General features: G+C 39.5%; 1 protein-coding gene across 2 annotated transcripts in view; it reads left to right on the top strand.

The window, feature by feature from the left end:
• The window catches only part of CABCOCO1 (ciliary associated calcium binding coiled-coil 1), a 134,911-nt gene that overhangs the window by 37,647 nt on the left and 71,743 nt on the right, over positions 1-25,521 (top strand). The gene's annotated exons all lie outside the window — the stretch shown is intronic.

The raw sequence follows: 25,521 nt of genomic DNA on the forward strand, positions 1-25,521 counted from the left end.
TTAATGCATGCTGATCAGCATCTGGATCTTTAACTGCTTAAAGCAACTTCTTGTCAAGATTACTCAAGTGTTATAACCAACTACTAGTTTGCAAAAAGAATAATTACATAAAGTGAGCTTTGGATTAAGAAAATAAGCTGTCTTTTGGCATTAAAAGCATTGTTAATCACATATACTTTATGTATTTATGGATTATTTGACAAAGCAAAATTGAATGGGTTATGTGTATGTCTTCATACAAAACTGGGAAAAGTGAGATAAATTAATTCAGTTAAATCTCTTCTAATTTCGCATTTTTTTCAGTCTACTCATTTTTTAAGGTCTAATTCAAATCCCACTTCCTCAGTGAAGCAAACCTTCCTTAATTCACAGCATCTCAAAGGAAAGGTTTAGACAAAGTCTTTAATCACATTCTGTTATTTTATTCTAGTTGATCTCTTTCTGGTGAATACTGGCTACTCTTACTATACCAATAAGCACATAACTATGTCCTATGCTATATGGTTTTCTAATTATTTTTTGTGGATTAATATAGTCAACACAATTCAACTGTAATTTCCTTGAAGGCAAGGATGAGGTGCTGTTTTTCTACCAAAGCACAGAGTATACTGCACCATAGTGGCCCCTCAATTAATACTATGTGATTCAGGGATGTTGAATACAATAACATTTCTGCAAAAAATGATCTACCTGAAGATACCTTGGAACAGCTTTACATATTAATTACATATTCATGATTGCTATAAATTAATCCTGGGTAAGAAAACATCTTAAGGAGGCTAAAGATGCCATAAAAAGTTCTCATGTTCTCGGCTACTGGAGGAGGCTATGTTGGCTAGAAGTATCAGACATAGGACTTGCCATGGTCACAAACAGTGAATAAGGGTATATTTATGTGAACTTTATAATTTTCTGATATTAAGCACCAGGTGGAATGTGCCAACTTTCTGTCTGCCAGAGTGTTGTTATTCTGGAGTTTATAAAATGCTTACTTCATAAAAATCTCAGTCACTGTTACTCATCCTCCATGTGGGTACTTGTTCTAATGCTGGCCTTTTAAGTGAATTGAAGGAAAACAAGGAGCCCTTTTTGCTTTTGACTTTCCTTAAAATTTCTTCTTTGTGGTTGCCTCATACTATATTTTAAATTGGATGTCACTTGACAGTTTTACTGAAAACATTTCCACTGGAGAGTTACATCACGTAGTGCAACAGTGTTGCAATAAAGATCAGTATGGAATACAACCCTATCTCATCTATTCAGCAAAACTTTGGGAAAATGATAATGGCTTCAACAGCAGCATAAGCAGATATTTAGAATCAACAAGAAAAAATTTCATAAAGAACTCCCTTTTCCCTTTGTTAGTTGCACAATTGTGCCTTTCTTCTTTGTTGTAAGGGTATATTTAGGTGACATTTATGCTTATGGAAAGATAAAATGGAGAAAGTAGACTGGGATTGGCGTCTTTATTTTCCTTTGTCTTTTGTATTTTCTCCAAGCTGACCAGAGCTATAAAAAAAAATCTTTAATGAAGCGATATTGGGTCTTCAAGAATTAGACCACTCATGGTATTTTAAAGGATTAACCAAAGCAGGTATTATATTACAATATTTAATGGCAGTGTAGAAGTGTCTGATAACCCTTAGTGCAAATATGTTTTTTTTGTTATGTTAATCACCATACATTACATCATTAGTTTTTGATGTAGTGTTCCATGATTCATTGTTGTGCATAACACCCAGTGCTCCACGCAGAACGTGCCCTCTTTAATACCCATCACCAGGCTAACCCATCCCCCCACCCCCCTCCCCTCTAGAAACCTCACTTTGTTTTTCAGAGTCCATCGACTCTCATGGTTCGTCGCCCCCTCCGATTTACTCCCCTTCATTCTTCCCCTCCTGCTATCTTCTTTTTTTTTCTTAACATATATTGCATTGTTTGTTTCAGAAGTACAGATCTGTGATTCAACAGTCTTGCACAATTCACAGTGCTCACCATAGCACCTACCCTCCCCAATGTCTATCACCCAGCCACCCCATCCCTCCCACCACTCCAGGAACCTTCAGTTTGTTTCCTGAGGTTAAAAATTCCTCATATCAGCGAGGTCATATGATACATGTCTTTCTCTGATTGACTTATTTCACTCAGCATAACACCCTCCAGTTCCATCCACGTCATTGCAAATGGCAAGATCTCATTCCTTTTGATGGATGCATAATATTCCATTGTCTATATATACCACCTCTTCTTTATCCATTCATCTGTCGATGGACATCTTGGCTATTTCCACAGTTTGGCTATTGTGGACATTGCTGCTATAAACATTGGGGTGCACGTACCCCTTCGGATCCCTACATTTGTATCTTTGGGGTAAATACCCAATAGCGCAATTGCTGGATCATATGGTAGCTCTATTTTCAACTGTTTGAGAAACCTCCATACTGTTTTCCAGAGTGGTTGCACCAGGTTGCATTCCCACCAACAGTGTAGGAGGGTTCCCCTTTCTCCACATCCCCGCCAACATCTGTCGTTTCCTGACTTGTTAATTCTAGCCATTCTGACGGGTGTGAGGTGGTATCTCATTGAGGTTTTGATTTGGATTTCCCTGATGCCGAGCGATGTTGAGCACTTTAACATGTGTCTGTTGGCCATTTGGATGTCTTCTTTGGAAAAATGTCTGTTCATGTCTTCTGCCCATTTCTTGATTGGATTATTTGTTCTTTGGGTGTTGAGTTTGATAAGTTCTTTATACATTTTGGATACTAGCCCTTTATCTGATATGTCATTTGCAAATATCTTCTCCCATTCTGTTGGTTGTCTTTTGGTTTTGTGGACTGTTTCTTTTGCAGTGCAAAAGCTTTTTACCTTGATGAAATCCCAATAGTTCATTTTAGCCCTTGCTTCCCTTGCCTTTGGCGATGTTTCTAGGAAGAAGTTGCTGCGACTGAGGTCGAAGAGGTTGCTACCTGTGGTCTCCTTTAGGATTTTGATGGACTCCTGTCTTATGTTTAGGTCTTTCAACCATTTGAAGTCTATTTTTGTGTGTGGTGTAAGGAAATGGTCCAGTTTCTTTCTTCTGCATGTGGCTGTCCAATTTTCCCAACACCATTTGTTGAAGAGACTGTCTTTTTTCCATTGGACATTCTTTCCTGCTTTGTCAAAGATGAGTTGACCATAGAGTTGAGGGTCCATTTCTGGGTTCTTGACTCTGTTCCATTGATCTATGTGTCTGTTTTTGTGCCAGTACCATACTGTCTTGATGATGACAGCTTTGTAATAGAGCTGGAAGTCCGGAATTGTGATGCCGCCAGCTTTGCTTTTCTTTTTCAATATTCCTCTGGCTATTTGGGGTCTCTTCTGGTTCAGATTTTAGGATTATTTGTTCCATTTCTTTGAAAAAAGTGGATGGCATTTTGATGGGGATTGCAATGAATGTGTAGATTGCCCAAGGTAGCATTGACATCTTCACAATGTTAGTTCTTCCAATCCATGAGCATGGAACGTTTTTCCATTTCTTTGTGTCTTCTTCAATTTCTTTCATGAGTATTTTATAGTTTTCTGAGTACAGATCCTTTGCCTCTTTGGTTGAATTTATTCCTAGGTATCTTATGGTTTGGGGTGCAATTGTAAATGGGATCGACTCCTTGATTTGTGTCTCTTCTGTCTTGTTGTTGGTGTATAGGAATGCCACTGATTTCTGTGCATTGATTTTATATCCTGCTACTTTACTGAATTCCTGTATGAGTTCTAGCAGCTTTGGGGTGGAGTCTTTTGGGTTTTCCACATACAGTATCATATCATCTGCAAAGACTGAGAGTTTGACTTCTTCTTTGCTGATTTGGATGCCTTTGATTTATTTTTGTTGTCTGATTGCGGTGGCTAGGACTTCTAATACTATGTTGAATAGCAGTGGTGATAGTGGACATCCCTGCCACGTTCCTGACCTTAGGGGAAAAGCTCTCAGCTTTTCCCCATTGAGAATGATATTCACTGTAGGTTTTTCATAGATGGCTTTTATGATATTGAGGTATGTACCCTCTATCCCTATACTCTGAAGAGTTTTGATCAAGAAAGGATGCTGTACTTTGTCAAATGCTTTTTCTGCATCTATTGAGAGGATCATATGACTCTTGTTCTTTCTTTTGTTAATGTATTGTATCACGTTGATTGATTTGCAGATGTTGAACCAACCTTGCAGCCCAGGGATAAATCCCACTTGTCATGGTGAATAATCCTTTTAATGTACTGTTGGATCCTATTGGCTAGTATTTTGGTGAGAATCTTCGCATCCATGTTCATCCAGGATATTGGTCTGTAATTCTCCTTTTTGATGGGGTCTTTGTCTGTTTTGGGGATCAAGGTAATGGTGGCCTCATAAAATGGGTTTGGAAGTTTTCCTTCCATTTCTATTTCTTGGAACAGTTTCAGGAGAATAGGTATTAATTCTTCTTGAAGTGTTTGGTAGAATTCCTCTGGGAAGCCATCTGGCCCTGGGCTTTTGTTTGTTGGGAGATTTTTGATGACTGCTTCAATTTCCTTAGTGGTTATAGGTCTGTTCAAGTTTTCTATTTCTTCCTGGTTCAGTTTTGGTAGTTGATACATCTCTAGGAATGCACCCATTTCTTCCAGGTTATCTAATTTGCTGGCATAGAGTTGCTCATAATATGTTCTTATATTTGTTTGTATTTCTTTGGTGTTGGTTGTGATCTCTCCTCTTTCATTCATGATTTTGTTGATTTGGGTCATTTCTCTTTTCTTTTTGATAAGTCTGGCCAGGGGTTTATCAATCTTGTTAATTCTTTTAAAGAACCAGCTCCTAGTTTTGTTGATCTGTTCTACTGTTATTTGGTTTCTAGTTCATTGATTTCTGCTCTGATCTTTATTATTTCTCTTCTCCTGCTGGGTTTAGGCTTTATTTGCCGTTCTTTCTCCAGCTCCTTTAGGTGTAGGGTTATGTTGTGTACTTGAGACCTTTCTTGTTTCTTGGGAAAGGCTTGTATTGCTATATACTTTCCTCTTAGGACTGCCTTTGCTGTATCCCAAAGATTTTGAACAGTTGTGTTTTCATTTTCATTGGTTTCCATGAATTATTTTAATTCTTCTTTAATTTCCTGGTTGACCCATTCATTCTTTAGTAGGATGCTGTTTAGCCTCCATGTATTTGAGTTCTTTCCAACTTTCCTCTTGTGATTGAGTTCTAGTTTCAAAGCACTGTGGTCTGAAAATATGCAGGGAATAACCCCAATCTTTTGGTATCGGTTGAGACCTGATTTGTGACCTAGGATGTGATCAATTCTGAAGAATGTTCCATGGGCACTAGAGAAGAATGTGTATTCCGTTGCTTTGGGATGGAATGTTCTGAATATGTCTGTGAAGTCCATTTGGTCCAGTGTTTCATTTAAAGTCTTTATTTCCGGGGGGGCGGAGCAAGATGGCGGAGGAGTAGGAGACCTAGATTTTGTCTGGTCTCAGGAATTCAGCTGAATAGGGATCAAACCATTCTGAACACCTACGAACTCAACAGGAGATCGAACAGGAGAGTAGCAACAACTCTCTGAACAGAGAAGCGACCACTTACTGGAAGGTAGGACGTCCGGAGAAGTGAATCCGAGGCGATATTCGGGAGGATAGACGGCGGGGGAGGGGCCTCCGCCGGCCGCTTCTGGCAAGTGCTAGAGCCGCGGAGCACAAAATCGGACCTTTTAAAAGTTGGCTCGGCAGAGGGACGCCGCTGCAGTGGCTAAGCGGGGGGTGGAATCCTCCCGGGACAGTGTGGTCTCAGGACCCTTGGGGTCACAGAGAGACCGGGGGTGCCTGAGTGCGGCAGAGCTGCCAGGTGTCGGGGCGGGGAAGCCGGCTGCAGAGACGGACCAGAGTCGCGGGCTCTCAGCTCGGGGTTGCCATAAACTGTGATCTGCGGCCCAGTCGGGGCACGGCTCCCCCAGCAAGGACCCAACAAGCAGCAGATCCGGGGAGACTCCCCTTCCTTCCCGGGGAGGAGCGGTGCGGGAACGCACTGCAGGGATCTGCTGGGTTTGGAGACTCCGAGCGGGGTCGGGTGCCAGAGATAGCAACGCTCGATCACAGGCCGGGTGAGCACGGAGGGCGGCCGGAGACCGGGGACACGGGAGTGACTGCTTTTCTCTGGGGGCGCACTGAGGAGTGGGGCCCCGAGTTCTCGGCTCCTCCGGGCGGAGACTGGGAGGCCGCCATTTTCGCCCTGGTCCTCCAAAGCTGTACCGAGAGCTTGCAGGGAACAAAAGCTCCTGAGCAAACTGGAGCAGCTTCCTTAGCCCGGACCGACAAGGGCGGGGCAATTCCGCCTCCGGCAAAGACATTTGGAAACCACAGCAACAGGCCCCTCCCCCAGAAGATCAACACAAACAGCCAGCAAGCCAAGACCAAGTTGATCGATCAAGGAGAATAGGAGAACTCCAGCGCTAGGGGAATACTGCACATAGATTCATGGCTTCTTTTTTTTTTTTTTTTTTTTTCTTTTTTTTTTTTTTTTACCATGATTCATTATTTCATCAAAGTTAATTTTTGTTGACTTTTTTTTATTTTTCTTTTTCCCTTTTTCAACCAACATCTTATAAATCCCTTTTTAAAAAAAAAAAAAAATTTTATTTTTTTTTTCATTTTTAGAGTCATATTTTATCCCTTCATAGTAGTTATCCTTGTTTTTGGCATATATATATAAGTTGTTCTCTCTTTAAAATTTTGAGGTACAGTTTCTTCTAACAGATCAAAATATACCCTAAACCACTAGTGTATGGCTTTGTTCTAGTCTCCTGCCTGATCACATTCTCTCCCTTTTTCCTTTTTTTTTTTTTTTTCCTTAAATCTTCTTTCTTTTTTCAAACAACTTATCTTACCAAGTCCTTTTATAAAATCTTTTATAATTTTCATCTTTACAGTCATCTTCCATCCCTTCATTGTATCAACCCTTATTTTGTACATATATGCCTTTCTTCCTTTAAAATTTTAGGAGGCACTTTTTTCTAACAGACCAAAATACGCCCAAAATCTAGTGTGTGGCACTGATCTATGCACTAGCCTGATCATATTTGATCATATTCTGCCTTTTTTGAATTGTTTTGTTTTTGTTTTTATCTTTTTTTTTTCTTTTTTTTTTCTTTTTCTCTTTCTTTTTTCTTTCTTTCCCTTTCTTTTCCCCTGGTTTCAGGTCTTTTCTGATTTGTATACAGTATATTTGCTGGGGACGTTGTAAACCTGTTAGCCTTTTGTTCTCTCATTCATCTATTCTCCTCTGGACAAAATGACAAGACGAAAGAAATCACCTCAGCAAAAAGAACAAGAGGTAGTACCGTCAGCCAGGGACCTACTCAATACGGACATTAGTACGATGTCGGACCTAGAGTTCAGAATCATGACTTTAAAGATACTAGCTGGGCTTGAAAAAAGCGTGGAAGTTATTAGAGAAACCCTTTCTGGAGAAATAAAAGAACTAAAATCTAACCAAATCGAAATCAAAAAGGCTATTGATGAGGTGCAATCAAAAATGGGGGCACTAAATGCTAGGATAAATGAGGCAGAAGAGAGAATCAGCGATATAGAAGACCAAATGATGGAAAATAAAGAGGCTGAGAAAAAGAGAGAGAAACAACTACAGGATCACGAGGGCAGAATTCGAGAGATAAGTGATACGATAAGACGAAACAACATTAGAATAATTGGGATCCCAGAAGAAGAAGAGAGAGAGAGAGGGGCAGAAGGTATATTGGAGCAAATTATAGCAGAGAACTTCCCTAATGTGAGGAAGGAAACAGGCATTAAAATCCAGGAGGCACAGAGAACCCCTCTCAAAATCAATAAAAATAGGTCAACACCCCGACATCTAATAGTAAAACTTACGAGTCTCAGAGACAAAGAGAAAATCCTGAAAGCAGCTCGGGAGAAGAGATATGTAACCTACAATGGTAGAAACATTAGATTGGCAACAGACCTATCCACAGAGACCTGGCAGGCCAGAAAGGACTGGCAAGATATCTTCAGAGCACTAAACGAGAAAAATATGCAGCCAAGAATACTATATCCAGCTAGGCTGTCATTGAAAATAGAAGGAGAGATAAAAAGCTTCCAGAACAAACAAAAACTAAAGGAATTTGCAAACACGAAACCAGCCCTCCAAGAAATATTGAGAGGGGTCCTCTAAGCAAAGAGAGAACCTAAAAACAGCAAAGAGCAGAAACGAACACAGACAACAGACAGTTAACAGTCACCTTACAGGTAATACAATGGCACTAAATTCATACCTTTCAATAGTTACCCTGAATGTAAATGGGCTAAATGCCCCAATCAAAAGACACAGGCTATCAGATTGGATTAAAAAACAAGACCCATCAATATGCTGTCTGCAAGAGACTCATTTTACACCCAAAGACACCCCCAGATTGAAAGTGAGGGGGTGGAAAACCATTTACCATGCTAATGGACGCCAAAAGAAAGCTGGGGTGGCAATCCTTATATCAGACAAACTAGATTTTAAAACAAAGACTGTAATAAGAGATGAGGAAGGACACTATATCCTACTTAAAGGGTCTATCCAACAAGAAGATCTAACAATTGTAAATATCTATGCCCCGAACATGGGAGCAGCCAATTATATAAGGCGATTAATAACAAAAGCAAAGAAACACATTGACAACAATACAATAATAGTGGGGGACTTTAACACCCCCCTGACTGAAATGGACAGATCATCTAAGCAAAAGATCAACAAGGAAATAAAGACTTTAAATGACACACTGGACCAAATGGACTTCACAGACATATTCAGAACATTCCATCCCAAAGCAACGGAATACACATTCTTCTCTAGTGCCCATGGAACATTCTCCAGAATTGATCACATCCTAGGTCACAAATCAGGTCTCAATCGGTACCAAAAGATTGGGATCATTCCCTGCATATTTTCAGACCACAATGCTTTGAAACTAGAACTCAACCACAAGAGGAAAGTCGGAAAGAACTCAAATACATGGAGGCTAAAGAGCATCCTACTAAAGAATGAATGGGTCAACCAAGAAATTAAAGAAGAATTAAAAAAATTCATGGAAACCAATGAAAATGAAAACACAACTGTTCAAAATCTTTGGGATACAGCAAAGGCAGTCCTGAGAGGAAAGTATATAGCAATACAAGCCTTTCTCAAGAAACAAGAAAGGTCTCAAATACACAACCTAACCCTACACCTAAAGGGGCTGGAGAAAGAACAGCAAATAAAGCCTAAACCCAGCAGGAGAAGAGAAATCATAAAGATCAGAGCAGAAATCAATGAACTAGAAACCAAAAGAACAGTAGAACAGATCAACGAAACTAGGAGCTGGTTCTTTGAAAGAATTAACAAGATTGATAAACCCCTGGCCAGACTGATCAAAAAGAAAAGAGAAATGACCCAAATCAACAAAATCATGAATGAAAGAGGAGAGATCACAAGCAACACCAAAGAAATACAAACAATTATAAGAACATATTATGAGCAACTCTATGCCAGCAAATTAGATAACCTGGAAGAAATGGGTGCATTCCTAGAGATGTATCAACTACCAAAATTGAACCAGGAAGAAATAGAAAACCTGAACAGACCTATAACCACTAAGGAAATTGAAACAGTCATCAAAAATCTCCCAAGAAACAAAAGCCCAGGGCCAGATGGCTTCCCAGGGGAATTCTATCAGACCTTTCAAGAAGAATTAATACCTATTCTCCTGAAACTGTTCCAAAAAATAGAAATGGAAGGGAAACTTCCAAACTCATTTTATGAGGCCAGCATTACCTTGATCCCAAAACCAGACAAAGACCCCATCAAAAAAGAGAATTACAGACCAATATCCTTGATGAACATGGATGCAAAAATTCTCACCAAAATACTAGCCAATAGGATCCAACAGTACATTAAAAGGATTATTCACCATGACCAAGTGGGATTTATCCCTGGGCTGCAAGGCTGGTTCAACATCCGCAAATCAATCAACGTGATACAATACATTAACAAAAGAAAGAACAAGAATCATATGATCCTCTCAATAGATGCAGAAAAAGCATTTGACAAAGTACAACATCCTTTCTTGATCAAAACTCTTCAGAGTATAGGGATAGAGGGTACATACCTCAATATCATAAAAGCCATCTATGAAAAACCTACAGCGAATATCATTCTCAATGGGGAAAGGCTGAGAGCTTTTCCCCTAAGGTCAGGAACGCGGCAGGGATGTCCACTCTCACCACTGCTATTCAACATAGTATTAGAAGTCCTAGCCACAGCAATCAGACAACAAAAAGAAATCAAAGGCATCCAAATCGGCAAAGAGGAAGTCAAACTCTCACTCTTTGCAGATGATATGATACTGTATGTGGAAAACCCAAAAGACTCCACCCCAAAACTGCTAGAACTCATACAGGAATTCAGTAAAGTAGCAGGCTATAAAATCAATGCACAGAAATCAGTGGCATTCCTATACACCAACAACAAGACAGAAGAGAGACAAATCAAGGAGTCTATCCCATTTACAATTGCACCCAAAACGATTAGATACCTAGGAATAAATCTAACCAAAGAGGCAAAGGATCTGTACTCAGAAAACTATAAAATACTCAGGAAAGAAATTGAAGAAGACACAAAGAAATGGAAAAACGTTCCATGCTCATGGATTGGGAGAATCAACATTGTGAAGATGTCAATGCTACCTAGAGCAATCTACACATTCAATGCAATCCCCATCAAAATACCATCCACTTTTTTCAAAGAAATGGAACAAATAATCCTAAAATTTGTATGGAACCAGAAGAGACCCAGAATAGCCAGAGGAATACTGAAAAAGAAAAGCAAAGCTGGCGGCATCACAATTCCGGACTTCCAGCTCTATTACAAAGCTGTCATCATCAAGACAGTATGGTACTGGCACAAAAACAGACACATAGATCAATGGAACAGAATTGAGAGCCCAGAAATGGACCCTCAACTTTATGGTCAACTTATTTTTGACAAAGCAGGAAAGAATGTCCAATGGCAAAAAGACAGTCTCTTCAACAAATGGTGTTGGGAAAATTGGACAGCCACATGCAGAAGAATGAAACTGGACCATTTCCTTACACCACACACAAAAATAGACTCCAAATGGTTGAAAGACCTAAACGTGAGACAGGAGTCCATCCAAATCCTAAAGGAGAACACAGGTAGCAACCTTTTCGACCTTAGCCGCAGCAACTTCTTCCTAGAAACATCGCCAAAGGCACGGGAAGCCAGGGCAAAAATGAACTATTGGGATTTCATCAAGATAAAAAGCTTTTGCACAGCAAAAGAAACAGTCCACAAAACCAAAAGACAACCGACAGAATGGGAGAAAATATTTGCAAATGACATATCAGATAAAGGGCTAGTATCCAAAATCTATAAAGAACTTATCAAACTCAACACCCAAAGAACAAATAATCCAATCAAGAAATGGGCAGAAGACATGAACAGACATTTCTCCAAAGAAGACATCCAAATGGCCAACAGGCACATGAAAAAGTGCTCAACATCGCTTGGCATCAGGGAAATCCAAATCAAAACCTCCATGAGATACCACCTCACACCCGTCAGAATGGCTAAAATTAACAAGTCAGGGAACGACAGATGTTGGCGGGGATGTGGAGAAAGGGGAACCCTCCTACACTGTTGGTGGGAATGCAAGCTGGTGCAACCCCTCTGGAAAACAGTATGGAGGTTCCTCAAACAGATGAAATTAGAGCTACCGTTCGATCCAGCAATTGCACTACTGGGTATTTACCACAAAGATACAAATGTAGGGACCCGAAGGGGTACGTGTACCCCAATGTTTATAGCAGCAATGTCCACCATAGCCAAACTGTGGAAAGAGCCAAGATGCCCATCGACAGATGAATGGATAAAGAAGATGTGGTATATATACACAATGGAATATTATGCAGCCATCAAAAGGAATGAGATCTTGCCATTTGCAACGACGTGGATGGAACTGGAGGGTGTTATGCTGAGTGAAATAAGTCAATCAGAGAAAGACATGTATCACATGACCTCACTGATATGAGGAATTCTTAATCTCAGGAAACAACTGAGTGTTACTGGAGTGGTTGGGGGTGGGAGGGATGGGGCGGCTGGGTGATAGATATTGGGGAGGGTATGTGCTACGGTGAGCACTGTGAATTGTGCAAGACTGTTGAATCACAGATCTGTACTTCTGAAACAAATAATGCAACATATTTTAAGAAAAAAGAAAAAGAAGAAGATAACAGGAGAGGAAGAAAAGGGGAGTATGTCAGAGGGGGAGACGAACCATGAGAGATGATGGACTCTGAAAAACAAACTGAGGGTTCTAGAGGGGAGGGGGGTAGGGGGATGGGTTAGCCTGGTGATGGGTATTGAGGAGGGCACGTTCTGCATGGAGCACTGGGTGTTATGAACAAACAATGAATCATGGAACACTGCACCAAAAACTAATGATGTAATATATGGTGATTAACATAACAATAAAAAATTTAAAAAAAAAAAAAAAAAAAAAAAAAAATAAAGTCTTTATTTCCTTGTTGATCTTTTGCTTAGATGATCTGTCCATTTCAGTGAGGGGGTGTTAAAGTCCCCCACTATTATTGTATTGTCAATGTGTTTCTTTGCTTTTGTTATTAATTGCCTTATATAATTGGCTGCTCCCACGTTAGGGGCATAGATATTTACAATTGTTAGATCTTCTTGTTGGATAGACCCTTTAAGTAAGATGTAGTGTCCTTCTTCAACTCTTATTACAGTCTGTGTTTTAAAATCTAATTTGTCTGATCTAAGGATTGCCACCCCAGCTTTCTTTTGGTGTCCATTAGCATGGTAAATGGTTTTCCACCCACTCATTTTCAATCTGGGGGTGTCTTGGGTCTAAAATGAGTCTCTTGCAGACAGCATATGATGGGTCTTGTTTTTTAATCCAATCTGATAGCCTGTGTCTTTTGATTGGGGCATTTAGCCCATTTACATTCAAGGTAACTATTGAAAGATATGAATTTAGTGCCATTGTATTGCCTGTATGGTGACTGTGACTGTATATTGTCTGTGTTCCTTTCTGATCTATGCTTCTTTTATGCTCTCTCTTTGCTTAGAGGACCCCTTTCAATATTTCTTTTAGGGCTGGTTTTGTGTTGGCAAATTCCTTTAGTTTTTGTTTGTCCTGGAAGCTTTTTATCTCTCCTTCTATTTTCAATGACAGCCTAGCTGGATATAGTATTCTTGGCTGCATATTTTTCTCGTTTAGTACTCTAAAGATGTCATGCCAGTCCTTTCTGGCCTGCCAGGTCTCTGTGGATAGGTCTGTTGCCAGTCTCATGTTTCTACCATTGTAGGTTACATATCTCTTCTCCCGAGCTGCTTTCAGGATTTTCTCTTTGTCTCTGAGACTCGTAAGTTTTACTATTAGATGTCGGGGTGTTGACCTATTTTTATTGATTTTGAGAGGGGTTCTCTGTGCCTCCTGGATTTTGATGCCTGTTTCCTCCCCACATTAGGGAAGTTCTCTGCTATAATTTGCTCCAATATACCTTCTGCCCCTCTCTCTCTTTCTTCTTCTTCTGGGATCCCAATTATTCTAATGTTGTTTCGTCTTATGGTATTGCTTATCTCTCGAATTCTGCCCTTGTGATCCTGTAGTTTTTTATGTCTCTTTTTCTCAGCCTCTTTATTTTCCATCATTTGGTCTTCTATATCGCTGATTCTCTCTTCTACCTCATTTATCCTAGCAGTTAGTGCCCCCAATTTTGATTGCACCTCATTAATAGCCTTTTTGATTTCGACTTGGTTAGATTTTTGTTCTTTTATTTCTCCAAAAAGGGTTTCTCTAATAACTTCCACGGTTTTTTCAAGCCCAGCTAGTATCTTTAAAGTCATGATTTTGAACTCTAGGTTCGACATTGTACTAATGTCCATATTGAGTAAGTCCCTGGCAGACGGTACTACCTCTTGTTCTTTTTGCTGAGGTGATTTTTTCATCTTGTCATTTTGTCCAGAGGAGAATAGATGAATGAGAGAACAAAATGCTAAAAGGTTAACAACGTCCCCAGCAAATATACTCTATACAAATCAGAAAAGACCTGAAACTGGGGGAAAAGAAAGGGAACGAAAGAAAAAAGAAAGAGAAAAAAAAAAAAGAAAAAGATAAAAACAAACAAAAACAGAACAAAACAAAAAAAGCAGAATATGATCAAATATGATCAGGCTAGTGCATAGATCAGTGCCACACACTAGATTTTGGGTGTATTTTGGTCTGTTAGAAGAAAGTGCCTCCTAAAATTTTAAAGGAAGATAGAGTTATATATGTACAAAATAAGGGTTGATACAATGAAGGGATGGAAGATGACTGTAAAGATGAAAATTATAAAAGGTTTTATAAACGGAATTGAGAAGATAAGTTGTTTGAAAGAAGAAAGAAGAAGATTTAAAAAAAAAGAAAAGAAAGAAAAAATGGGAGAGACTGTGATCAGGCAGGAGACTAGAACAAAGCCATACACTAGTGATTTAGGGTATATTTTGATCTGTTAGAAGAAACTGTATATCAAAATTTTAAAGACAGAAGAACTTATATATATATATGCCAAAAATAAGGGTAACTCCTATGAAGGGATAAAATATGACTCTAAAAATGAAAAATAAAAAATGTTTTTTTAAAAAAGGGATTGATAAGATGTTGGTTGAAAAGGGGAAATAGAAAAATTCAAAAAAAAAACCCAAAAAACAGTTAAAAAGAATTAACTTTGAAAAACTAATGAATCATGGTAAAAAAAAAGCCATGAATTCTATGTGCAATATTCCCCCAGCGCTGGAGTTCTCCCATTCTCCTTGATCGGTAAACTTGGTCTTGGCTTGCTGGCTGTTCGTGCTGATCTTCTGGGGGAGGGGCCTGTTGCCGTGGTTCCCAAATGACTTTGCCGGAGGCAGAATTGCCCCGCCCTTGTCGGTCCAGGCTAAGCAAGCTGCTCGGGTTTGCTCTCAGGAGCTTTTGTTACCTGCAAGCTCTCGGTACAGCTTTGGAGGACCAGGGTGAAAATGGTGGCCTCCTACTCTCTACCTGGAGGAGCTGAGAACTCAGGGCCCCACTCCTCAGTGTGCCCCCAGAGAAAAGCAGTCAATCAGTCCCGTCTCCCTGGTCTCCGGCCGCACTCCGTGCTCATTCAGCCTGTGACCGAGCGTTTTTTTCTCTGGCACCCGACCCCGTGTGGAGTCTCCAAACCCAGCAGATCCCTGTGGTGCACTCCAGCGCCACTCCTCCTGGGGGAGGAAGGGGAGTCTCCCCGGCTCTGCTGCTTGTTGGGTCCCTGCTGGAGGAGCAGTAGCCCAACTTGGCCACGGATCACAGTTTATGGCAACCCCTAGCTGAGAGCCCGTGCCTTGGCTCCGTCTCTGCAGCTGGCTTCCCCGCTCCGATACCTGGGAGCTCTGCTGCACTCAGGCACCCCCGGTCTTTCTGTGACCCCGAGGGTCCTGAGTCCACACCGTCCCGCGAGGGTTCCACCCCCCACTTAGCCACTGGAGTGATGTCCCTCAGCGGAACCGACTTCTAAAAGTTCCAGTTTTGTGCTCCGTGGCTCTATCACTTGCCAGAAGCAGCCGACGGAGGCCCCCTCCCCCGCTGTCTAGCCTCCTGAATATCGCCTCGGATTCACTTCTCCGCATGTCCTACCTTCCAGTAAGTGGTCACTTCTCTGTTCAGACAGTTGTTGCTACTCTCTTCTTCGATCTCCTGTTGAGTTCATAGGTGTTCAGAATGGTTTGATCCCTATTCAGCTGAATTCCTGAGACCAGACGAAATCCAGGTCTCCTACTCCTCTGCCATCTTGCTCCGCTCCCGCAAATATGTTTTTTAATTAACAACCTTTCATAAAGGAGGCAGAGGTCTGCCCCCCTAATATGATTATTCATGCTGACCTCAATGCTCTGGGACCAAATAAGGTTCACACAACAATTATATAAATGTTCCAAGTTTAAGTCTCAGGCTAGTGTCCAAATTAAAGAACACTGACAAAATTTAGTTTCTTTCTTAATTGTGGATAGGCGATTATAACAAAACACATAAATCCCCTCTAAGCATAATTACTAAATGCTAATTTCTATTATGAAAAGAATATAAATAAACCATACTCATACTTTTCTTGGGTTTTAGTTTAAAAGAATTGTTTGTTTGTTTTTTAATTTAGCGATCATTTCTGTCTATCTCTACTCACCTTTTCCAAGAAATTTCATGTTATGCTTAGATCATAGAGGCACATTTTCAGTAAATCATTATTCTTGACTGGAGATGCTTCATAATCTAGAAATATTTCTATAGATACAGTTCTGTAAATAGCATGTTTTGTAGTTCATTCAGTGGTTCACAGATCATGTATGTTGAAAGGCAGTAAACAACTAGAATGAGCTAGAATAATGACAGAATAGAAGCAGCAAATTCCCTTGGTTGTAGCCTACTGAGAGGATAAAGTATACGAGTTTCACTCACTATCTAAAGAGATGAGTCACTGAATTCTACTCCTGAAGCCAATATTGCATGGTGTTAACTAAAATTTAAATATAAATAAATAAGATGGAAACCAGCTAAATAAATAAAGAGACGAGGACTCCCTTTTAGTCACTTAAGCCAGGAGTTCTCCAAGTCTTCTTTTGACAATGCAATTAGCCCACAGGTCCTCTTACACAAGAACTGTAAGGTAATCAGATTCTCCTTTGGGGATATGTATCTTCCTTGACATAAGGCCACACCCAGAAAGAAACCTGGAAACTGCCATGTTCTTTGCTTTTGTTACCTAAAACTACACAAAACATTTAATAATTGCACACAAAGAACACTATCAGATATTAGCAATGGTGATGACCAAAAACTCATAGCAGATACCCAAAGTCATGGTTCTAGTCAGGTATCTACCACCAGGCATCTGTTAAAATGAGATGATACAACTATAAAATTATTTGTTTATTCGTTCAACATATGTTACCAGGTCCCTATTACATTGTAGGTTTTGTTAACTTCCAAGGACACACAATGATAAGCAACAATTCTTGTCCTCAAGGAGTTGGCTGTCTAATGAGAGGAGAATGGTGATTAAATAATTAATTATAGTATAGGACCCAAAATGTTATGATCCTATGGGAACAAATAGAAGACAAAGAGGAACATCTAACCTGTAGATTTAAGGCTTATAGAGGTTTCTAAGAACAACCCTAAAGGTTGTGAATGAGTTAGGCAGTGTACTGTAATTTCTTTTGGTGCCATGAAAGAAATCCCACTCAAAATAGTTCAAACAATTAAAAAAAATGGAAGGGTATATTACTTGAGAAAGTGAGCTGGACTAAGGTTAACTGGCTCTAGGTAGTCAAACAATGTGAACATGTGAATGTGTGTATGTATGCATGCATATATCTCAATTCTCATCTCTTTTAGACCTTTTTCATCTCTTTTCTCTGATTCTTTTGTTTTGGTCTCATTGCCCTCTACTGCACACAGTCCTTCCCCCAACTGGTGGGAGACATGACAGAGGCAGCTCCAGTTTAGCAACTCCAAGAGAAAGGGATATTCCTCCTCACATTGTTGACATTATTGGCTATGCTTCTGCCACGTGTCCACTCTCAATTAATCACCATGGCCTGAGGAGTGGAGTAATGCTACTAGAAGATCCAAGGAGGCCATATTGAATGGGTGACAGAGGATGAATAGATCCCCAAAAGAAATAGAAAGAGCCTTTGCAAAAGGGAAGAGTGACTTTATTAAAAGAGTGAACTAAGCAGACATGTACGACTCTTCCATCCAAAATTCCACGAAAGGTCAAAAATTTCAAAAATCCATAATGCTATGATAAAATATTTTATGACATGTAAAATTATAGATTGCTGTTTAGATGAAACCACAGCCTCATACATACAAAGAAGATGCTACAGAGTTAATGAAGTTTCCATAGGCATCCCTGACTGATACCGAAGTGGGAGAAAGCTTTAGAAGGAAAAAAGCATGTAAGGTACTGCTTTCAGAGCAAATGCACTATTCAGCCCCATCATCCTCTGCTGCTTGTGCAGAGCACAGGGACTCCATAGTATTTGCTCCCAAACTAAAGAAACTAGTATGGACATTGACACCAAAGAAGAGAGAGTTCTGACATTTCCAGAAGAAACGACGAATATACTCTGAGTATAAGGTACTGGCACATCTAACTACCACTATTATTTCCTATAGTCTCTGGTGGCAAGCTTTGGCAAACAAACATCTCCAGGCAGCCCAAAATCACCAAGCAGTTGAGGAAATTAAAATCACAGATAGACGTAAAACTCTATTAACAAATCAATGAATAGCTAAGGAACAGAGTTGATAGAGCAAATGGTAGAAGACTTTAAGCCTGATTAATATTCTCAAGAAAGTTTGAAAGTTTATTGTATTCTTGAAAAAGGAACTAATAGAGATCGTGGAAATTTAAACTCGGATTTGAAAACTTTTAATAAGGTATCAGGTACAATTTTATGTTGAAATCTAGAAAAAAACATACTTGGAACTGTAAATTACCAATATTTACTTGAGGGGAGGTAGAAAATCTTAATAGAATGATAATTATATAAGACATTGAAAAATCCAAATGTAAAAAATGGCTTCAGACCTAGAAGATTTTACAGGCTAGTTTGACCAACACTTTCTAAAGTAGATAATTCCCTTTTATATAAAAATCATGATAGAGGATAGAAGGAGTTGATGAGCTTTCAACTCATTCTTTGAAGTTAGTATAATTCTGAGAATGCTTTCAACTTATTCTATGAATTGGTAATGATTTGTAACCAAAAGTGAAAAAGAATAATGCAAACTATGGGCAATATCAGGTATGATATAGATGCAACAATCTTAAATAAAATATTAGGAAGTGAAATATAGCAGAAGATTAGATGTTCAAATAGGATTTATCCCATATGTGGAAGGGTTGTTTAACAGTGGGATATCTATTAATGCAATTCAGGACATTATCAGCTTCAGGGGAAAAAACCCAAGTGACCATCTCAATAGATATGGTAAAGTATTTGATAAAATTAGACACCCATTTTTCACTTTAAAAAAAAAGTCAGGCGCCTGGGTGGCTCAGTCGGTTAAGCGTCTGCCCTCGGCTCAGGTCATGATCCCGGGGTCCTTGGATCAAGTCCTGCATCAGGCTCCTTGCTATGCAGGGAGCCTGCTTCTCCCTCTCCTCCCCACTTGTGCTCTCTCTCTCTCTCTCTGCTTCTCCCTCTCCTCCCCACTTGTGCTCTCTCTCTCTCTCTCTCTCTCAAATAAATAAGTAAAATCTAAAAAAAAAAATTAAAAAAAATTCAGTTAATCAGTAAATATAATTATATTATTTTTTTAAGATTTTTTATTTATTTGATAGAGACACAGCAAGAGGGAACACAAGCAGGGGGGGAATGGGAGAGGGAGAAGAAGGCTTCCCACTGAGCAGGGAGCATGATGCGGGGCTCGATCCCAGGACCCTGGGATCAAAACCTGAGCCAAAAGCAGATGCCTAATGACTGAGCCACCCAGGTGCCCCAATAAAATATAATTATATTCTTAACTGAGAATATACCAACACAGGAAATGCTCTAAAAATATCTAATGAAGATATTAAAATACCCATAAAGAATAGGACAAAGCTGATAATTATCACCAACATTCCTTTTTATTTTTATTTTTTTATTATTACTGTTATGTTAATAACCATACATTTCATCATTAGTTTTTGATGTAGTGTTCCATGATTCATTGTTTGTGCATAACACCCAGTGCTCCATGCAGAACGTGCCCTCTTTAATACCCATCACCAGGCTAACCAATCCCCCCACCCCCCTACCCTCTAGAACCCTCAGTTTGTTTCTCAGAGCCCATAGTCTCTCATGGTCCGTCTCCCCCTCCGATTTCCCCCTTCATTCTTCTCCTCCTGCTATCTTTTTTTTTTAACATATAATGTATTATTTGTTTCAGAGGTACAGATCTGTGATTCAACAGTCTTACACAATTCACAGTGCTCACAATAGCACATACACTTCCCAATGTCTATCACCCAGCCACCCCATCCCTCCCACACCCCACCACTCCAGCAACCCTCAGTTTGTTTCCTGAGATTAAGAATTCCTCATATCAGTGAGGTCATATGATACATGTCTTTCTCTGATTGACTTATTTCACTCAGCATAATACAATCCAGTTCCATCCACGTCGTTTCAAATGGCAAGATTTCATTCCTTTTGATGGCTGCATAATATTCCATCATATATATATATATATCACTTCTTCTTTATCCATTCATCTGTCAATGGACATCTTGGCTCTTTCCACAGTTTGGCTATTGTGGACATTGCTGCTATAAACATCAGGGTGCATGCACCCCTTCAGATCCCTACATTTGTATCTTTGTGGTAAATACCCAGTTGTGCAATTGCTGGATCGTATGGTAGCTCTATTTTCAACTTTTTGAGGAACCTCCATACTGTTTTCCAGAGTGGCTGCACCAGCTTTCATTCTCACCAAGAGTGTAGGAGGGTTCCCCTTTCTCCACATCCCCACCAACATCTGTTGTTTGCTGACTAGTTAATTTTAGCCATTCTGACCGGTGTGAGGTGACATCTCATTGAGGTTTGGATTTGGATTTCCCTGATTCCGAGCGATGTTGAGCACTTTTTCATGCGTCTGTTGGCCATTTGGATGTCTTCTTTGGAAAAATGTCTGTTCATGTCTTCTGCCCATTCCTTGATTGGATCATTTGTTCTTTGGGTGTTGAGTTTAAGAAGTTCTTTAAAGATTTTGGATACTAGCCCTTCATCTGATATGTCATTTGCAAATATCTTCTCCCATTCTGTTGGTTGTCTTTTGGTTTTATGGACTGTTTCTTTTGCAGTGCAAAAGCTTTTTATCTTGATGAAGTCCCAATAGTTCATTTTTGCCCTGGCTTCCCTTGCCTTTGGCGATGTTTCTAGGAAGAAGTTGCTGTGGCTGAGGTGGAAGAGGTTGCTGCTTGTGTTCTCCTTTAGGATTTTGATGGACTCCTGTCTCACGTTTAGGTCTTTCACCAATTTGGAGTGTCATTAGCATGGTAAATGGTTTTCCACCCCCTCACTTTCAATCTGGGGGTGTCTTTGCGTCTAAAATTGAGTCTCTTGCAGACAGCATATCGATGGGTCTTGTTTTTTTATCCAATCTGATAGCCTGTGTCTTTTGATTGGGGCATTTAGCCCATTTACATTCAGGATAACTATTGAAATTTATGAATTTAGTGCCCTTGTAATGCCTGTAAGGTGACTGTTACTGTATATTGTCTGTGTTCCTTTCTGGTCTATGTTGCTTTTAGGCTGTCTCTTTCTTCGAGGATCCCTTTCAATATTTCCTGTAGGGCTAGTTTTGTGTTTGCAAATTACTTTAGTTTTTGTTTGTCCTGGAAGCTTTTTATCTCTCCTTATATTTTCAGTGACAGCCTAGCTGGATATAGTATTCTTGGCTGCATATTTTTCTCATTTAGTACTCTGAAGATATCATGCCAGTCCTTTCTGGCCTGCCAGGTCTCTGTGGATAGGTCTGTTGCCAGTCTCATGTTTCTACCATTGTAGGTTACATATCTCTTCTCCTGAGCTGCTTTCAGGATTTTCTCTTTGTCCCTGAGACTCGTAAGTTTTACTATTAGATGTCGGGGTGTTGACCTATTTTTATTGATTTTGAGAGGGGTTCTCTGTGCCTCCTGGATTTTGATGCCTGTTTCCTTCCCCAAATTAGGGAAATTCTCTGCATAATTTGCTCCAATATACCTTCTGCCCCTCTCCCTCTTTCTTCTTCTTCTGGGATCCCAATTATTCTAATGTTGTTTCATCTTATGGTATCACTTATCTCTCAAATTCTGCCCTCGTGATCCGGTAGTTGTTTATGTCTCTTTTTCTCAGCTTCTCTATTTTCCATCATTTGGTCTTCTATATCACTAATTCTCTCTTCTGCCTCATTTGTCCTAGCAGCTGTAGCCTCTATTTTTTATTGCACCTCGTTAATAGCCTTTTTGATTTTGACTTGGTTAGATTTTAGTTCTTTTATTTCTCCAAAAAGGGTTTCTCTGATAACTTCCATGCTTTTTTCAAGCCCAGCTAGTATCTTTAAAATCATCATTCTGAACTGTAGTTCTGACATCTTACTAATGTCCATATCGATTAGGTCCCTGGCAGTCGGTACTGCCTCTTGTTCTTTTTTTTTGAGGTGATTTTTTTCTGTCTTGTCATTTTGTCCAGAGGAGAATAGATGAATGAGAGAACAAAATGCTAATAGGGTAACAACATCCCTAGAAAATATGCACTAAACAAATCAGAAAAGACCTGAAACCAGGGGAAAAGAAAGGGAAAGAAAGAAAAAAGAAAAAGATAAAAACAAACAAAACCAGAACAAAACAAGAAAAACAGAATATGATCAAATATGATCAGGCTGGTGCATAGATCAGTGCCACACACTAGATTTTGGCCATATTTTGGTCTGTTAGAAGAAAGTGCCTCCCAAAATTTTAAAGAAAGAAAAACTTATGTATGTGCAAAAATCTGCTGCTCTTTGGGTCCCTGCTGGAGGAGCAGTGTGCCGTGATCCGACTGTGCCATGGATCACGGTTTATGGCAACCCTGAGCTAAGAGCCCGCTCCTTGGCTCTGTCTCTGCAGCCGGCTTCCCTGGTCTGATACCTGGGAGCTCTGCCGCATTCAGGCACCCCCGGTCTTCCTGTGACCCCAAGGGTCCTGAGACCACACTGTCCCACGAGGGTTGCACCCCCCACTTAGCCACTGGAGCGACGTCCCTCAGCGGAGCCAACTTCTAAGATTTCCGATTTTGTGCTCTGCAGCTCTATCACTTGCCAGAAGCAGCCGATGGAGGCCCCCTCCCCCCACAGTCTATCTTCCCGAATATCATCTCAGATTCCCTTCTCCGCACATCCTACCTTCCAGAAAGTGGTTGCTTTTCTATTCAGAGAGTTGTTGCTCTTCTTTTCTTCGATCTCCTGTTGAGTTTGTAGGTGTTCAGAATGGTTTGATCCCTATCCAGCTGAATTCCTGGGACCAGACAAAATCCATGTCTCCTACTCCTCCACCATCTTTCTCTGCCCCCCTCAACATTGCTTTTTAGTTCCTAGCCAATGTAATAAAGCAAAAAAGAAGTCAAAAGTAGAAGAAAAAGAAAAATATTAAAACAAGACACAAAGTTTTCATTGTTTGCAGATGGTATGATATGAAACCATCATTAAGCAAATAATATTTTTTATATATTAGTAACAATCCAATAGAAAAGGATCACACTGATAATAATAAAAATCATAACATTTTTAGAAATTACCCTACCAAAAACATGCAAGGATAATACAAAAAAATTAAGTAGTTTTAGTAAAGATGATTCTTTTTAATTCTGAGTAAAATGGAAAGTAAAACATGTTCCCAGTTGAGAAGACTCAATTTATGAAGATATCATGTCATTCCAAATTGGCCTGTAAACTCAGCATAATCACAAAGTGCCATGATTATTGTGGCACTTTACCAAGTAATTAAAAAATATATATATTGTGGAACATTTCAATCGATTATAAAATAAAAAGAATAGGATATTAACCCTCATATATCCATTACCTAGCTTCAACAGTTACGATCTTACGGCCATAATGGTTAAGTATTTTAATATGTGATTCTAAAATACAATGAATTTAAAGTAACTCTTTAATATCATCACATAAGCAGCTAATGTTCAGAAGCCCCTTAGAACCTCTCTGTATTTGTGTTTTATTTATGTATCCAAGTGTTTGTATGTTTGTTTGAAGTAGCACCCAAATAAAATATCCATGTTGCAATTAGATTCTTATGTCGTTTTAAATTTATAGATTCACTATTTGTATTTTTTTATTTCCTTATAATTTGGTGAAAAATCCACATCTTCTATCCTATAGAATATTCCACAGCCTAGTTTGCCAATTGTGTTCCTGTGCTATTCTTAACACTTCTCTATCTTCCATATTTCTAGACTTCAGTTCAAATGCTTAGAAAGAAGAATTTATAGGGTTTTTTTTTTAAGATTTTATTCATTTTTTTTTTCAACAGAGACAGACATAGCAAGAGAGGGAACACAAGCAGGGGGAGTGAGAGAAGGAGAAGCATGCTTCCCACTGAGCAGGGAGCCCGATGCAGGGCTCAATCCCAGGACACTGTGATCATGACCTGAGCTGCAGGCAGACGCTTAATGACTGAGCCACCCAGGTGCCCCTAGGTGGTTTTATACAATTATATTAGGAGGAAAATAATGTCTGGTTTTCTTTTTTTGTGATGTTAGCAACCACTGATCATCATTACTTAGATCTATTATTTTACTAAGGGCTAAAAAAAGGTGATATTCTACTTCATCATTCTTTTTTCATTTGTGAGCTGCATACTTCTATGAATAGAAACTTCCACTCTTTAATTATTTGATTAAACTGAGGTACAGTTCATATAGAAAAGATTGTTCTCCTCTCTTTAATAGTTTTCAAAACAATAAGTTGGATTTTTAGTATCTTCCAAAAGTGACTGTGGTGGACTGAATGATTCCCCCAACCACCTCAAGATGCTTGATACTAATTCATGGAGCCTCTGAATATGTAGCCTTACATGGTAAAAGGCACTTTGTAGATATGACTAAATTAAAGGATTTGAGATGGGGAGATTATCCTGAATTATCTAAGTGGGTTCAATGTAATCATAACGTTTCTTAGAAAAATGAAGAAAGGAGAGTCAAAGTCAGAGACAGGGAGAGAAATTTAAAAGATGCTATTGCTACTCTTAAAAATGGAGGAAGAAACCAGGAGCAAAGGCATTAAGGTGGCCTCTAAGGGGATGGATAAAGCAAGGAAACATATTCTCCTCTAGAGCCTCTAGGTTGAATGCAGCCCTGTCAACATGTTAAGTTGAGAACTTCTGACATCCATAACTGTAAGATAAATCTGTGTTGTTTTAAGCCACTCAGTTTGTGGTAATTTGCTATAGCAGGAATAGGAATCTAATATAGACTTTGATTTAATAGCACACATTTGTTGAATTTTGATCTATTTTAATAACTATTCTTATTAACACTCAAGTTGTCTCATCTTTGACCAATGATCTCATTGGTCTTTTTGACAATTCCTGTCTGAATACCATATTGTTTTAACTACCATAGCTTTATAGACTGTTTTGGTATCTGCTATGGCAATGCCTTTTCCTCTTCCTCCTCCTCCCTTACTCTTCTTCCCCTCTCCTCTTCCTCCTCCTCCTCCTTCATCATCATCATCATCATCATCAGTATTTGGTTGATTATATAGTTCATATATGATAGTTTATTTTTCCTCCAATATGAAATTTAGAATTAAATTCATGTGTATGGGGGTGCCCGGGTGTCTCAGTCGTTAAGTGTCTGCCTTCGGCTCAGGTCATGGTCCCAAGGTTCTGGGATAGAGCCCCGCATCATGCTCCCTGCTCAGCAGGGAGCCTGCT

This window comes from Zalophus californianus, chromosome 15 (assembly GCF_009762305.2).
Source record: "Zalophus californianus isolate mZalCal1 chromosome 15, mZalCal1.pri.v2, whole genome shotgun sequence".
NCBI lineage: Eukaryota > Metazoa > Chordata > Mammalia > Carnivora > Otariidae > Zalophus > Zalophus californianus.